The sequence below is a fragment of the Cheilinus undulatus genome, linkage group 9 (genome assembly GCF_018320785.1).
Source record: "Cheilinus undulatus linkage group 9, ASM1832078v1, whole genome shotgun sequence".
Classification (NCBI taxonomy): Eukaryota; Metazoa; Chordata; class Actinopteri; order Labriformes; family Labridae; genus Cheilinus; species Cheilinus undulatus.
The window spans coordinates 30,762,682-30,778,601 of record NC_054873.1 but is presented as its reverse complement, the minus strand read 5'-3'; the positions used below and the strand labels follow the sequence as shown (position 1 = coordinate 30,778,601).

The 15,920-nt window shown below is 40.2% G+C and overlaps 1 protein-coding gene across 7 annotated transcripts in view; it reads left to right on the top strand.

Moving 5' to 3' along the window:
• The first annotated feature begins 218 nt into the window (after positions 1 to 218).
• Positions 219 to 15,920, top strand: part of LOC121514802 (zinc finger protein 469) — a 299,944-nt gene continuing 284,242 nt past the window's right edge. For 4 of the 7 annotated variants that reach the window (XM_041795142.1, XM_041795139.1, XM_041795141.1 and 1 more), the window contains exon 1: positions 219 to 324. The gene's annotated coding sequence lies outside the window, so the exon portion shown is untranslated. The remainder of the gene's footprint in view (positions 325 to 15,920) is intronic. The other 3 variants (XM_041795146.1, XM_041795145.1, XM_041795144.1) reach the window with 3 other exon arrangements.

The following is a 15,920-nucleotide window of genomic DNA, read 5'->3' as shown; positions in this document are numbered from 1 at the left end:
CTTCATCTGTGTAGTTACACTGGTATCAGCCTTAGCCTTAAATATATGAATTACGGCGGAATTAAAACCAGAAGGGAATTCCTTTTACTCAGGAAAAGTAGTTCAAACATTGAGGAGTGGGTGCGCAGAGGAGAGCTGAAGCTGCGTGGATGGGAGGAACTCCCTCACTTTAAGGACCAGATGTGAGGAAGAGGAGGGGTACACACTCATCCAGAGAACAGTTACCAAACACTTCCTGGTTAAAAAGTTAGTTAAAGACACTCTGCATAAGATGACTGCCCGGACATCGGTCTTGAAAGAGTTCTTTGCATTTAAGCGTCGAAGGTAAGTTTGACATTTCCTTTCCGTCGGTATTGTTAACTGAAGTGCGCGTTACGTCGCTAAACTGAAGGTGGACTTCTAACGTGATGACGTGAGCGACAGGAGGGGGTGGAGGGTACTTTTGACGGCCTAACGGGGAACACTAGCTTGAGTTTCTTAAATTTCCCTGTTGTGATATCACTGAAGCCACACTAAACCAGCCTCATGATTCTGAAGTTGTTTTTTATGGTGCTGTGACTCACACTGTGCCTTAGTTTCCAGGTTACACAAGCCTGAATGCGGTTATTTCAGCAGGTGTATTTTACCAAGTAACCTCTGAAGGAAGTTGTGTCTTTTGGTTGCCATTTATCTTTATTGGGGCATAGATAATAATAAAGTGACAGTAACGACATTAAAGCTTCATTATGGGTCCTTAACCTGAATTATCACAGTTTTGGCTCAGCAGTCTGAGAGACTGGACAAGACAGATTCAACTAGTGACGGTATTTTGTAAAAAATCACAGGGAATTTTATTCAGCCTACATGTCCCTTTGCTTCAGTCTGGTGTTCTCGATATTTTTGTTATTAATTTGTATTTTATTTGTGTTCCTATGCCAAATATAGTTTTGCAATCATTTGAGGTAGTCAAAGGAGGTAGGCTGAATGTAATATCAGCATGCTCCCACATATATAGATCACCACTGTGGTGATAACCAGTATATCTGCACTCCCTCTGGTGTAATATTGCCTTATTATGGACAACCTGAAACAATGCATATGTGCTTATGTGGTATAGCTATGGTAAGAGGATCTTTTGGGTTTTTAAACTTCCAAACAGGCATGGTATGATTTATTATAGGAGATATTATCAATGTTGGGGCTGTGTTGTGGTACTAGTGTGTGGTTTGCAAGAACTCATATCTTGGATAACTAGGAGGCCAAACTTGTTTTTATGAGCCTCAGTGCCATAAACATCAAATCTAACTTGCTGATATTAAGTGTCTGGACTAGAGGCACTTACTCAATGAGCACTGTGGTCTGTTTGAGCAAGTGACTGTAGCCCATTTTATTAGCATCTAATCCCATCATGAGCAAATTTCATTACAAGATATTGAGGAAAAACTGATACTGTATGCTGCAGGGCACTAAGCAGGATCAACACTGCCTCTGTTTCTAAAACAAGAACTGCATTTTAATAAGGAATAGTGAAAGCTTTTGCGGTGTAATAAGTGACAGTAAGCTGCATTTGGACCCAGCACACTGACCTGGTTGTTTGTACCTGAAACACAGTACCTGACATTGTCAAGAGGGTCTGCCTCAGCTTCTTCTTGTTCTTCCTCCTGGAATGCTTTTTGGCAGATGGCAGCTCACTGAAAACTCTAGATTGATAACGTCTGTGAAAATATGCATCAGGGTCAGGACAGCCCTGGTGTGAAAGACGTGTATTGTTCTTATAGTATAGGTCAGGGACGGAAATGACTGCATCCTGCAGTATATTTTTGTTCACACTTTGCAAGTTACAGCATCCAGAATGGTTCTTTGTTTTCAGACACTTAGGGGACTGAGAGAGGCGGTCCAGTTTGGACTCTGATTGCATGGGAGAACGACTGCTTGTTTGTGAACGCCAGAAAGCTCTCACGTAATGAAAGGGAGCTCCAAGTTTCTTTGCACTGAGCAGCCATGTAAGTGCTCTGAGAAAGGCTCTGTTTGATTTACTTCCTCTTATCTTTGTTATGGTTAAAAAATATGATTATGCCAGATGTGGCATGAAGTACTTTACTGTGTCTGGAGCCAAAATGGTCAAATCTCAGAACATGTTTCCCTCCAACAGTACCGAGAGGTCAGCCTAGAAAAACAGGGACTTGGAGGTCTTAGGAGCTAGTGTCTGACACAGCATCCCTCTATCTCTGGTTATGTTCACAAATTAACCTATCACTGTCACGCTGTGTGTTTGTGTGCTGCTGATAGGTACATGTTTTTTAGAGTGTGTAATGATAAAGAGGTGTTTAATTTTGTTTTTGGGCTCAATAATATGAGGCTCTTCCCTCCTTTTGGTACTTTAACACATAGCAGAAAATGTCTGTCTAATTCAGGGATTGTCCTGCACTTCAAGTGCAGATTTCATGCCAACCCTTAACCTAAGACAGCCTGACAAGAGACCGAATACTTGTTCCAACTTCAAACACGTCTCTATCCAGACTTTTTGGATAAATGACAGCAGCATGGAGATAATGAGTTCTCACTTTGAGGGAAAGCTATGATTGGACTGATACAGCATGTATGACTCAAGCACAGTGTTAGGTGGAGATAAAGACCTTTTCTGACACCGCAGTGGGCCAGGGAGGGAACAAGAAGATCCGTGGCTGACAGATTTTGATGGGATGAAAGAATTACACAGGGAGATAAGGAAGTTAGGGCGGATAGCTTAAGATCCGCAACATGATTTCAAGTTTCAGGAGTGCTAAATAGAAACCAGAGCCCACCAACCATCTCAAAACTTACATATTTAACAGCAATGACAGGGGTTTACTTTACAATTGACATGCAGTCAAACATTCATTAAAACAAGTTGCCCATGTTCATTTAGGTATTTATGTACTGTATGCTCCATAATATTTCAAATAAACCACAAGGTGAGGAGTAATTCATAAATCTATTTAAAAAAAATTAAAAATCCCTTACTGGAATCCATGTTTAAAGAGTGGAGTCATACAGCACATTAAAAAGACATTAAAAGACAAGGCTTTTTACTTAATTATTGACTTTAAATGGTGTAAGTTTTGCCCTGTTTTTCTGTGGTCTTATGCCTCTAAAAGTGTGTTGCATTATGGGTTGTGTGTAGCATTCACAGTGCTAATTAAGCTAGCAAACTTCCTTGACTCGCTGCATTGATGTTTTCTTAGTTGCTATAATCAGCCTAAGAGTAGAAAAAGGTTGAAAAGAGAAGAGTTGAGTAGCCACACATTTTTTATGAGAAAATGGCGAGCCAAGTGATAATTTGAGAATCTATCAGTGCTCCAAATCTGCCTGTATCTGTCTCCACATACTGCAACAAAGCATGTGAGCATATTTTTGTATGCTTCTTATATTTTTAAGTTTGTACAACAAAAAAATGCTAAATTTTATAAAAAATAGTAAGGTTGTGTCTCAGAGAAAAGAAAGGCCTGATTTTAAATGTAGCTAAATACAGCCCTACAGCACATTCATAGACCTTTTATAGTCAAAACTGTGGCAGCTACTAAAGGTGAAACAAATGTAGCTAACGATGGCTCAGTAACACAAGCACTCTAGTTGGTCTTCATAAAATTAGCACTGGTGGAAAGTAATCATATTTACTCAGATTACTGTAATTGAGCAAGTACAAGTACTTTTTGGCTGTCCGCTGAGGCATGGCTCTGTATGTGTCTGACTGACTGAGTGAGTGACTCTACTTTCAGAACCATGCATACAGAGTTGCGCTATGGGTGGGGTTTAGTTGTCCAGAAAGCCGTTAGTTATTGCTGCCTCTACTGCGGCATTTACCTCAGATGTATCTTTAGCACTGCGTCAGTTTTACTAGAACTGGAACATGTTTCTGTATGAAATAAAGAAAAAAACTACCCAAAAGCTTTACATGTTGTGAAAGGTGTTTTTCGCTCTTTTGCCGACCTGCTTTGGCGTTACTATGTGATAGCTACATGAAAAGGGTAAATTCTTGTGTGAATGCTTGAAAACAATGGCTGCTAGTGCAGTGATCAGCTCAGACTTAGCTACAGCGGCACTTTGGCAAGAACTGGACAACACTGGACAACAAGCTCTGAGGGCAACACTGAAAGGTTCCCGTGACAGAAAAGGTGTTTTTGCTTTTCTGCCGACCTACTTCAGCATGAGTATGTGATAGTTACGGGGTTAGCTGTTGTGAGTGGATAGCTACATATTATCCCTGTTGATGGAGTGATTAGCTCCGACTTAGCCACAGCAGCAGTTTGGTCAGAACTAGACAAAAAGCTGTTCTAGCTCCTCTCCCCCGTTGTTTTGGGCATGCGATCGTTTTCTGGTGTATCTAGGGGCTGCTGCTAAGGTAGCTGTTAGCTCAGATGTAGCTGGAGGAAGCTTCCTTAGAACTGGACCACAGTTCTTTTTAAAACAAGTGCAAAGAGTCACACCAAAAGCTTGTCTTGGCACAGAAGATGTTTTTGCATGTCTCCCAAGCAGCCTTGGCATCAACTTTACATGAAGCTCTGCCATTCACGATCTTAGGCAGCAGTGGCTTGCACAAGAGAAGCACATGTGCACTACATCATTTGTCACTCTGATAGGCCTTCATGAATGTGTAGGACAGAACGTTCCTTCAATCACCTTCTGAAGATTTTCTGAAAAGTTTTATTGTCAGTCGATCTGGTGTGTCAGATTGGCTGTTCCCTGGGCTTAATGTTTTAAACTTTAATGGTCCTTCAGTTCTCAACCCACGGACATTAGGCACGGCACAATTACTGTGCACACCCCAAAAACTGATCACTCTGCCAGAACACACAATTCAACAAGCATCCAAGATAATTGTGGTCAGCCATATACTAGGTTTTAACCTAGTCTTGTTTTTTTTGGCAGTTTGTGGTGTAGTGTAGTGGAACAGGGCCTAAAGCTCCTAATTTTCTCAGATAGTTAAATGAAAAAAAATACATATATATATGTATATATATATATATAGTAATGTATCTATATAACCTAACAAGTATTAAGAATGGCCATTTCTATTGCCTAAAGTATTTTTACTGCTTGTTGCAAGACAGGTGTCTCATCAAAGGATTTGCAGCACACTGCAGAACTTGCCTCCAATTTTAACAGCAAAAATTCAGTAAGTGAGTCCAATATGTGACTGTTAAAAGAACCTCGTTGAGATTTTTCATCACTAAACATTACATGTGCATGTACGGGACAAAATCAGCAGAGAGATGGGATGTGTAAGTTCATCCACACCAGGCATTAATTAGAAAAAAAAGCAAAAACAAAAAAAAAAAAAACCCTTAAATTTATTAAATGGAAAAGGTTTCAAAACATGCATGCAGTAAAAATACTGCAAATTACTGTTTTTTAGCCATGCCAGGCCCCCTCTGCCATAGCTCCACACCCCCATAACACACGCTGTACCAACATAATATTTAAAACCTGTCAGCAACTAAACAGCAAGTGTATTCTGTTAAATTAATGTTGTCACTGATTCTTCCCAGAAAGCAGGCAGTAGACTGTCTTTGCTCTATAGGCTTCACTAAACACTTAGACTGAGTTTCTTAGCACCTTCATGCCTCAGCCTGGAACACCATGTCACTCTCTTTGTTTTCCTTAATGACATCCAGATAAAATTTGGCAAAACTGTAAGAAGAGCAAACTAGAAGCAGATCCTCATTAAATGTTTCACACTGAAACAAATCAAATGTACGCTCTGAGTATGAAAACACAGGAAACAGGGAGGAGGATGTGATGCGAATCTCTAAGTTCAGCCTGAGCCATCAGAAATCAGAACCAATCATGGTCCCCAGCTGTAAGAAGACAGTGGTTCAGGGTTGTGCTGTGGTCATGATGCAAGTGAAGACAGGGCTGAAAGAAAGAAACATTTAGGGGGCTTTATTGCCTTCCAGCTCTGATAATTATCTTTGCAATCAGGGCTGAACAAGAACCTTTTCATTTCAAGGATCCGCCCTGCCCGCACCACTCGGCTCAGCTATACTCAGCCCAGGAAAATTAGGTGAATGCTGTCGTACCCAGCTGTGTCTTGGCTCAGCGATAGTTTAGTGCAATTAGAAGTTAAAAAGACAAGATCAGGAAACACCCAAAGGCCCTGTTGTCACTGCTTGGTAATATGATAAAGTCAGTGTGCCTGAAGTAGGGCTTCACAAAGTCTACAGAGGAATATGATGTAAACTTTGAGGATTAGGCTGCACCAAATGAACTCACTAAACACTAACACAACATCAAAGTCTGACAGTTTGTTTGCTGCAAAGAATCAGAGAGACTGCTCTATAAAAGTGAATACCATCCACAGACTGTTATTGTAGACCTAAATCTTTGAAGAATACACATTCAATTAGGATGTATATTTGTGAACTACACTGATGTGTTTCTGCTGCGTTTAATCACTGCAGAGAACAGTTTAAATGATACCATAGGTGTCTGACACATGTGTGCGTTTATGTGTATGGGGAGACTCCAGAGAAAGCATTCATTTATTCCTCTAACTCTCCGCCATCTGGTTCAGCTCTTCTTGATCACATGTTCAGTGGGTAGAGGAGTTTGGTTACAATACAAACACACTCAGGCTCACACACTTGCACATGCATACTTAAAGGTCAGGTTTAAGATTTCCTGTTTTTGTGTCATTTTTTTAAAACAAAGCTAGAGAGGAAGTTAGACATATTTTATTGTTTACATATATTCTTTGTAGAAATATTGCCTTTTGCACTTCCACTCACGTCCCTTATAGAATGCCCTCTTACATTTACCACCATGGTTGTTTTCACTGAATGTCATTAATTCGCAGCATGGGTAAACATCATGAGAGATGTATAGATTAAGCCGATCATGATGGGACGATATTTATTAAAGAATAAATGATCAGAAGTGTTTTTGTTATTACATCAACTGATTAATACTTTTCGGTCTGTGTCTTCTGTTGTTACTGCTCCCATAGAAACCTCCCATGCAGAGCAATTGGAAAGGGCATGACTTTGAAAAAATATCTTGAAAGGTGATTGGTGATTCTGTCTGTCACATTCATGACGGGTCAATCAGAGCGACATGACAGTATACGGTTGCATGCATGTGTGACCCGAAAAATAAGGAAAATAAAGATAGGAAAACCCTGCAGTGAACAGCAGAGCACGATGTGGATAAAACTTATTCTGAGGGTGAAAAACCTCTCATAGACAGTGTTTGGGAAAGGGTAGAGCCTTTCAAAAAAAAAAAAAAAAATTCGGAGGGTGATTGGATGAACGTTCTGTTTGTCACATCTTTATGAGCCAATCAGAGCAACTAAACACGTGACAATCAAGACTCTTGCCGATTCTGGTCGGGAGAGGGGCAAAAACATTGTTTCCGCAAAGATAAAAAGCTCAGTGCTGTTCTTTTTTCTTCTGTTTATGAAGAAATGTTGTCAAGTTCTGATAAAACTGACGCTGTAGCAGCATCCACGCTTATCTCTTCGCCATAACTGCTCCAGCCTCTTGTCGCTGCTTGCTTACGTCATGACTCTGTCGCGCCCGGAAGTACTGCCTCTTACTCCTGATTAGTCCTGTCACTTTCTTACTGGGCCTGGTCTGTTCAGATGGGAGCTTTGCGAGATGGAATTGTTCGTGAGAAACACATAAACGGGCGAATCCATCTGCTTTGCAAAGTTAAGGGTGAACGGGTGTAGAGCAAAAATGACTTCTCTGCCATGAGCTTGCAGTGTTGCTCTTTGCTCTTGTTTAAAGGTTGCATATTTTACCCCTTTAAGACAAGTTGATATTGGCCTCAGAGGTCCTTGAAAGATGCCTGTGACGTTTGTTGCTGAAAAAACACTCCAGTACTGTATTTTTGTATGTCTAAAAAACCCTCTGTTTCAGCCCTGCTCAGAACAAGCTCTTTCTGGGTCTGTGGCTTTGAACTTTAATGAGCTGTCTGACTACGCCCCTGACTCCGCCTCTCTCAGGAAATGGATTTGGCTCTCCTGATCCTCCTTGGCTCAGGAGAGGAGGGCGGAACTTTCTTCCAGGCGGGGAGGACCAACTGAACCTGGGGGTGGTGCTAACTCCCCACATGACATCATGGGAGGAAATCTGAGAATGGCTTGTTTCAGCTCAAATTTTCTGAAAGGTGGAAAGGGGGGGGGGGGCTGAAGCAGGTCAGCAGAAGAGTGAAACCATCTTTTCCATCATGAAAAGCTTTAAGTGCTGTTCTTTGCTCTTAATAATATAAAAAAAATGTGGTAGAGCTCTGATAAAACTGCCACTTTACTAAAGCTACATCCAGGTTAACCACTACACTAAGTGGCAGCCATTGCTTTCAGCTGACAGTACAACAAAACGCCGCTCACAGTTACTGCCTTGTTGTCCTCGACTGACGTTGATTGGTCTGAACCATGTATGTTGTGTTTTGGAGTTTTTCAAGATGGATTTGCCTGATGACCATCATGGAGTCTTGCAAATTTGGCTATGCAAGGTTGCAGCTGTGTTAAAATGACCTCAAATCTGTTTGACATCTGTGTTTAAATCCTTGTTAAAACCAGCGGATTGAAGCATATTTGCTTTCTTATGTTAGCGGTTAGCACAAACAAGGTTCAGGGGGTATAATGATTATTAGGCAAAGGTAAAGTCGATGTGTTCAAATGCAACTTCAAGGAAAGAAAATGTTGGTATTGTGCTTCTGTACTTTATTAAACCATTAAACATTTTAATAGCATAAGCTAACAGGTTACACCTAGATGGCTATAAAAAGTATTCACCCTCTTAGATGTTTTACCCTTTTATTGATTCAACAAATCAGCCATGGTCGATATAATTTGGCTTTTTTAACAAATAAATGGCAACAAAACTTTGTTAATGTCAAAGTTAAAGTAGGTGTCTACAAATTAATGTCAGTTAAATAAAAATATGTAATGTAAAAAAAAACAGAGGTCAACAGAGGTCCATCCAGTTGCCCCTAGTAGTCTCACAATAATGTAATGAGATCACCTGAGTGCAGTGAATATGTCTCAGTGATTGTAGTATTAAGGCACCTGTGTCTGGAAGGTCCAGTCACTGGTTAATCAGTATGCCTGGCTACGATTACACCATGACGACAACTGACATTCATTTGTAGAAATCTATTTTCCCTTTGACATTGAAGAGGGGTTTTTTAGGAATATCTTGGGGTCAATAAAGTGAAATTAGATTGACCATTATTGATTTATAACATAAATAAAAGGGTAAAACATCCAAGGGGGTGAATACTTTTTATAGAGACTACAGGTACATCTCAAAAAATTAGAATTGCATGCTGGTAGTCAAGTGGTTAAGGCGTGCACCATGTACACGGGCAGCCCGGGTTTGAATCCGGCCTCAGGCCCTTCACTGCATGTCTCTCCCCCACTCTCATCCCTGATTATGAGTCTATCTACTGTCCTCCTCTATCCAATGAAGGCATGAAAAGGCCCAAAAACAAATCTTGAAAAAAAAAAACCCCAAAAACTTAGAATATCATGAAAAGTTCAATATTTTTTGTCACTCATTTCAGAAAGTAAAAACCATATATTATATAGACTTATTACACATAGACTGAAATATTTTAAGCCTTTATGTCTTGAAATTTTAATGATTATAGCTACAGATAATGAAAACCAAAAATTCAGTGTCTCAGAAAATTAGAATATTGTGAAAAAGTTCAATATTTGAAAGTCATGGTGTCACACCCTAATCAGCTAATTAACTCAAAACACCTGCAAAGGTTTCCTGAGCCTTTAAATGGTCTCTCAGTCCGGGTCAGTAGGCTACACAATCATGGGGAAGACTGCAGACTTGACAGATGTCCAGAAGACAGTCATTGCTCGCCTCGTCACCATGGGGGGCCGAGCATTCAGCTGCTCGGCTCCCCAGTAATGGAACTCACTCCCCCCTGACCTCCGCAACACTGACTCCCTACCCCTCTTTAAAACCAGACTCAAAACCCATCTGTTCAAACTCTCGTACTCCCTCTGATCTTTGGCATTGTCTATTGTATTACTGTTTGTTTTTATTCCTGATTTTATGCCTGTTTTAATGCACTTTTTTGTACTTTTTGTAAGGTGACCTTGATTGTCATGAAAGGCGCCCTTAAATAAAATGTATTATTATTATTATTGACATCCTCCACAAGGAGGGTAAGCCACGAAAGGTCATTGCTAAAGAAGCTGGTTGTTCACAGAGTGCTGTATCCAAGAATATTCATAGTAAGTTGAGTGGAAGGAAAAAGTGTGGTAGGAAAAGATGCACCAGCATAAGGGATAACTGCAGCCTTGAGAGGATTGTCAAGCAAAATCCCTTCAAGAATTTGGGGGGACTTCACAAGGGCCAAGAGTCAACACATTAAGAGCCACTACACAAAGAGGAATCCTAGACATGGGCTACAAATGTGGCATTCCTCATGTCAATCCACTCCTGAACCAGAGACAATGTCAGAAGAGTCTTACCTGGGCTGTGGAGAAACAGAACTGGACTGTTGCTCAGTGGTCCAAAGTCCTCTTTTCAGATGAAAGTAAATTTTGCATGTCATTTGGAAATCAAGGTCCCAGAGTCTGGAGGAAGAATGGAGAGGACCAGATGTATGTCTTATTTCTCTTCTGCTTCACACACATGCACAAAACCTAGTGATTTACTTCCTTCTGTTCAAGTTAGATTATGGCGTTTGTCCTCGGCTGGAATCAGGTAGCGATAAAAAGCATTTATATCAGGTTGTAATTGCTGAGCTCATACATTTGATTTAGGTGACAAAACTGTCTTTGGTGTTTGGTTTGGGGTCAGTTGCTGTTGATGAGATGAAACAAGAGATGAATGTCTTGTCACTCGTCTTTAGGCTCAGAGACATTCCCTGTTTATGATACAGGCTGCTGCTAGAAGATATGTTGACAGAAACATGACAGGATTCTCAAGAATGTGTGTTTGTGCACTTTGTTGTGTGACAGTGTGTATTTTGAGATGACTGTCGATCTTGATCAAATTTTTCAGTTACATTTTTTGTCTGTTGTTTAAGAATATTTTTTGGAGGAAAGGATTAAATCATGAAGTTTCAACATGCAGTTGTGATGGCTGGTATGATATTTGCTCAAAGAGATGAACCAAATTGCTGTGAATCAATACAGTACAGTAAATCTTGGAATTGCAAGTGCGAAGGACAGAGTGTAGGAGTCCTTTTTTTATTCCTAGAAGAAATGTTCACAACTCAGTCTCCACATTGCATCATCTCTGAGATTGTCTCCATCAGTCTTTGATCTCAGCTTTCAAGCTGTGATACTGCGCTGTTATTGTATTCAACTTCTACCCCCATTGGTTACCATTATGCTTAACAAGCACAAATAAATTTAGTAGGTAAAAAGGTGTTTAGTTTTACAAAAATGAGTGAATGAGACCTGCAAAGCATGCCAAAAACATTTAAGTTCTCAAGAATTTTGCCAAAAGGGTGATCTATTCAATAAATCTGTTTGTTCAGGGTTAATGTTTAAGCAATAAAGCAGAGTATTATGCCTTAAATGTAGTTAATATTGATATACTACATTGGTCTAATGATTTCCTAGAGGATGATAAAGTGGGAAGCTTGAGCAAAAATGCATGACACAGAGGTCAACATTAAAAACTTATTATACACACAGTATGTAAATATGGCTGCAAGGAGCCTCTCAGTCAAAACAAGAAAAGGTGATGCGTAAAGATGAGCACAGCTCCACCCATCTTTTTTGCTTGTCTGTTGTTTTGTACTGAGAGCTATTCATTAAAAGCTGCACTCCTTAGGGTGTACTGAACAATATACCACAGAAATTCATCCATGGTTTCATTTCATGGATGAATTTCACTTAATAAAGTAGAAAAGCTGTTAAAAGCATCATTCTTAGTTAATGCAGTGATCCCAAGTGCTGTGTTGACATTAAGGGTGTCAAACTAGACGACAATGCAAGAAAAATTCTGTCGTCATGCTCGTCTTGAGAAATCATGGCGGTGGTTACTGCTTGGACACATCGTTAAAAATGTCACACCAGAAGAGCATTTGTTGTTCCCTACATGGATAACTTGGCTTGACGTTGCAGTCGTGCCAAAATCTGGCTGAATTTGTGTAGTCTGAGCCGGCCTTTGCACTTGGGCACCTAGGTGTGGAACCTGCGGTCAGTGGGAGAAAATAGTAGAGGTCCATGACAGGTAAGCAACAAAAAAACATGAATAGATACAAGATACAGCAATAGAGCGGCAGCTTCCAGAAAAAGTTGGTGCACCACAGCAAAGATAGACAAGAGAATTCTGTCACAGTGGCTCTGCTATGGTGGCCTCTCAGGCTGTTACAACTAAAAAATTTAAAAATTTCTCCAGCTTTGAAAACAATTCAACTAAAACCTTTAACATCTTTTTTTTCTTTTGCTCCACTTAAGTTATCTGGCAAATTACTCCCTATGCCCATACCAAACTTCTTCCCTCTTGTATATTTAATATGGGGTGGCAGCTCAGTGCACACTTCACATGTAGAAAAGCCTCATATGCATGCTTTTCCTTGTGTGACTAAGTTTGATGGGAAAAATGCCTTTTTGAATCACTTTAAACAAAAGACCTGAAAATGTGCCTGATGTTCCATTCATATATCTGGTCTGAGATTGTTTTAGTGAATGAATGAGCTCATTTGGCTATAAATAATGATAATTCCGGGCACAAAATTATCCAAATTGCAGATTTCTAATAGTCTAGTATTTCCACAGTTGAATCTAGAGTCAGGATGCTCATGAGGGAGTTTTGCATACAGTATGAAGATGGGAACAAAGCCTAGATTGTTGCACTGTTTCACTCAAATAAATCAAACACACATGTGCAAATATAGACTGTGGCTTTTGATAACTTTGGGTACGAAATTATGCAAGCTAAAGCCAAGTGTTTATGGAATATAAAATTTCCCTCACACTAGAAAAAACATCCAAATTCAACATATGAAAACTTTTAGATTTACAGGGATGAATAGTTGGTGCTGACATTTCCATATGACACGTGTAGAATATTATACTCAGAGTAAAAGATGCAGAGTTGCAGTAGAAATGTAAAATAAAGGGGGGAAAAAACGGTTTTTACTTTCATGAATCTGCTTCAGTAAATGATTTCTGTTCTGACCTCAAAGTTAAATTTAATCTATTAAATCCTTATTTAACTTAGAGAAAGTGAACCTAATTTCCAAAACATTTCCTTGAACTTTTCAGGCCAGAGACTATCAGGCATCAGAATGTACAACTGTATAAGTATAAACCCCAAAATGACATGATTAAATACATTATGATAAGATTTTGTCACCATACCATACCATACCATACCATCTATTCTCATCCCATCTCATGCCATGTCATAAGGCAGTGGTTCCCAAATGGGCTGTGTGTAAACATTGGAAAATTTGTTTTTCATGTGAACTGACTGTTTGGTGAAAAAGACTTAATAACTCTGCATATTTTATCTTTCTGTAGCCCAATCAGAAATTGAACCAGCTATTACAAACCCAGTCTGTGTACCTCAGTGTAATGATGTGTAATTTGAACGTCTGACTCAGCTGAACACAACTCTACAGAAGAGTCATTCTGAAGGGTATGCCAGACATGTTGGCCTGGCTCACAAGTTGTGATTTAACTGAGAGAGACTCGGGTATTCAGACGGTTTAATGGCTAGAAAAAGGAAGCATTTGACATTCAGGCATTTTACCCAGTTCTTCTTGTTTAACCTCTCATAAATGTGTCATGTTTTCATACAGGCCTGTCTGACTGAGTCCCTGTAGTGGTGACAGTTTCTGTGTGAACAGTAGTTTTGGTAAATATTTATAATAGAGGCACTCAGATCGATGTATTATGGTAAGACATGTGATCCAGGTCATTAGTGAGCAGGGCCTCCACTCTGAGTTTGGACACGCGACTCTGTGAAGTCACTGCTGGTGTTGAGTGAATGTATTTTGATTAGACACTAGATCCTGGTCATTACTGATCCATCTCTCTATTAGCTCTATATATCATTTCATCTCTCTGCTGTGATTGCTTCCACATGTCAGGCCTCAGCTCCACAGGCCCACACGGGGCTTGAGTGCAGGGGGTTCAGGAGCCCCTATAATGGGCCTAAGGCCATCATAGAGTCCCTCTGGATGCTTGAGTAGAGGGGACACAGAAGCCTGCTGATGAAGAGGTGGGTGGTGGGATAATATGAGGGTTGTTAGAGGGGCAGGGGCAGATTTAGGAAAGATTTGGGCTGACACATCCAAAGAAATTTGGATCTTTAGGATGCAGGGAACAAATGCTTCCATCCAGATCACTGTGTTTATGTATACATCTGTACACTGGAGGTATTGTAAGTGTGTGTGTTTGCAGTTAACAGTGTGTACATTTGTGTGCAGCCCCTGGGAAAGGCGGATTACCTAGTGATTAGGGCATGATTTCATTCAAGTGAGTTCAGCAAAAGCCTTCACCTGATAGTTCTTAAAGACAGGATATGTTTCATACATCCATAATATACACAGGGGAGCCGTGGTTGTCAGTTCTACCCCAGGTGGAGTGTACATCTGCCCAAATGATCTGTGTCAGGAAAAGCACCGCAGAAATGGGGAAAACAGCTGCAGGCATTCATGAAAACACAAAAACAGTCTCTCACCCCCATTTTTCCACTGAAAATGGCTTGTACCATGATCAAATGACAGACAGAGTGTTTAGTAATTTATTTCGGCTCGTCTCTCTGGCTAGATGTTGTGGTGGTGGTGGGAAGCCAGAGGCGTCAGTGGTGAAGGAGCTCCCAAAGTTTAGGAGAGAAAGAGAAGAGGAGTCCTAGAAAGGAAATCAACATGAATCGCCATATTTTGATTTGTGGCATGCCTTTTCTTTGGATAGGAGAATATTTTTTCCAGCGGCAGTCTGATTTGAGTTTGCCATTTTCCTTTTGTTTACCAGTTAAATATAACTCTTCTCAGCTTGATGGCTGTTTTCAAATAAGTGCAGAGAACAACTGTGTACCAAAGCCTCTTTCCAAAATTACATTTCTCTCATCATTCAGGCCATGTGTTGGCTTCATTTTTATGTTTTGCCAGTTTCTATGTTGTAAGTTTGCATTGTTAATCCTAAAGATATCAAATATATCTTTGATTGCAGTCTTGAAGAAAGCACTCAGAGAACTTTCCGCTCAGTGAACAGCTCCTTTCTCAGATAACAATGCTCAACAATTACCCGGCCAGCTGAGACAAGCGTGTGAACAGCGTCACCTCCACCGACTGACAGGGACCAAAGATATTTGGTTTCTTCTCTGTGAAAAGCAAATCAAGTGTGAGAACTACATCTTTCTGGCTGCACAATTCCTGGTAACCAGATAACAAAATTTAGAGTGATTTTGATAAAAGCGGATTGTTTCACAGGCCTTGGCAGCCGCTCTTTGGCTTCAGTGTCACTTCTCTAAACTGACGCCGGGCTATAGAGAGCTGGAGTGCATCCTCATGTGCAGACTGTGCTTGCACTGAACCAAATCTTTTCTGTCTGTTCCAGAAATACATCCCTATGTGTGCTCAGGGAAATTAACATTGTGCAGTACATGGACCCTGAAAAGAAAGGCCCATGGGCTTTTGAAATAAAAAATAAAAGCTTTCCACTACAATACAGAAAGCAGCCAGTCCACCTTGATTCAAACCATGTGCATGCAACAAGATAGTGCTTTTATAGCGAGCAGTTGTCATTTTGAATTTAGGCTCAATTAATAGTCTTCTAGAGATACTTTTTGTGGAGGGGGGCACTTTTGTATGGCCATATAATCTAAAGAATACAGCAGTTATAAACCACAGGTGCCTGTCTTTTTCTAGCATGCTGAAAAAGTGGGTTCATGGCCATATGTGTGTCTCAAACATCAAAATTGTCAGTGGTAAAATCGCAGTTTTGTAGTAAGTGATGCCAATTTGCG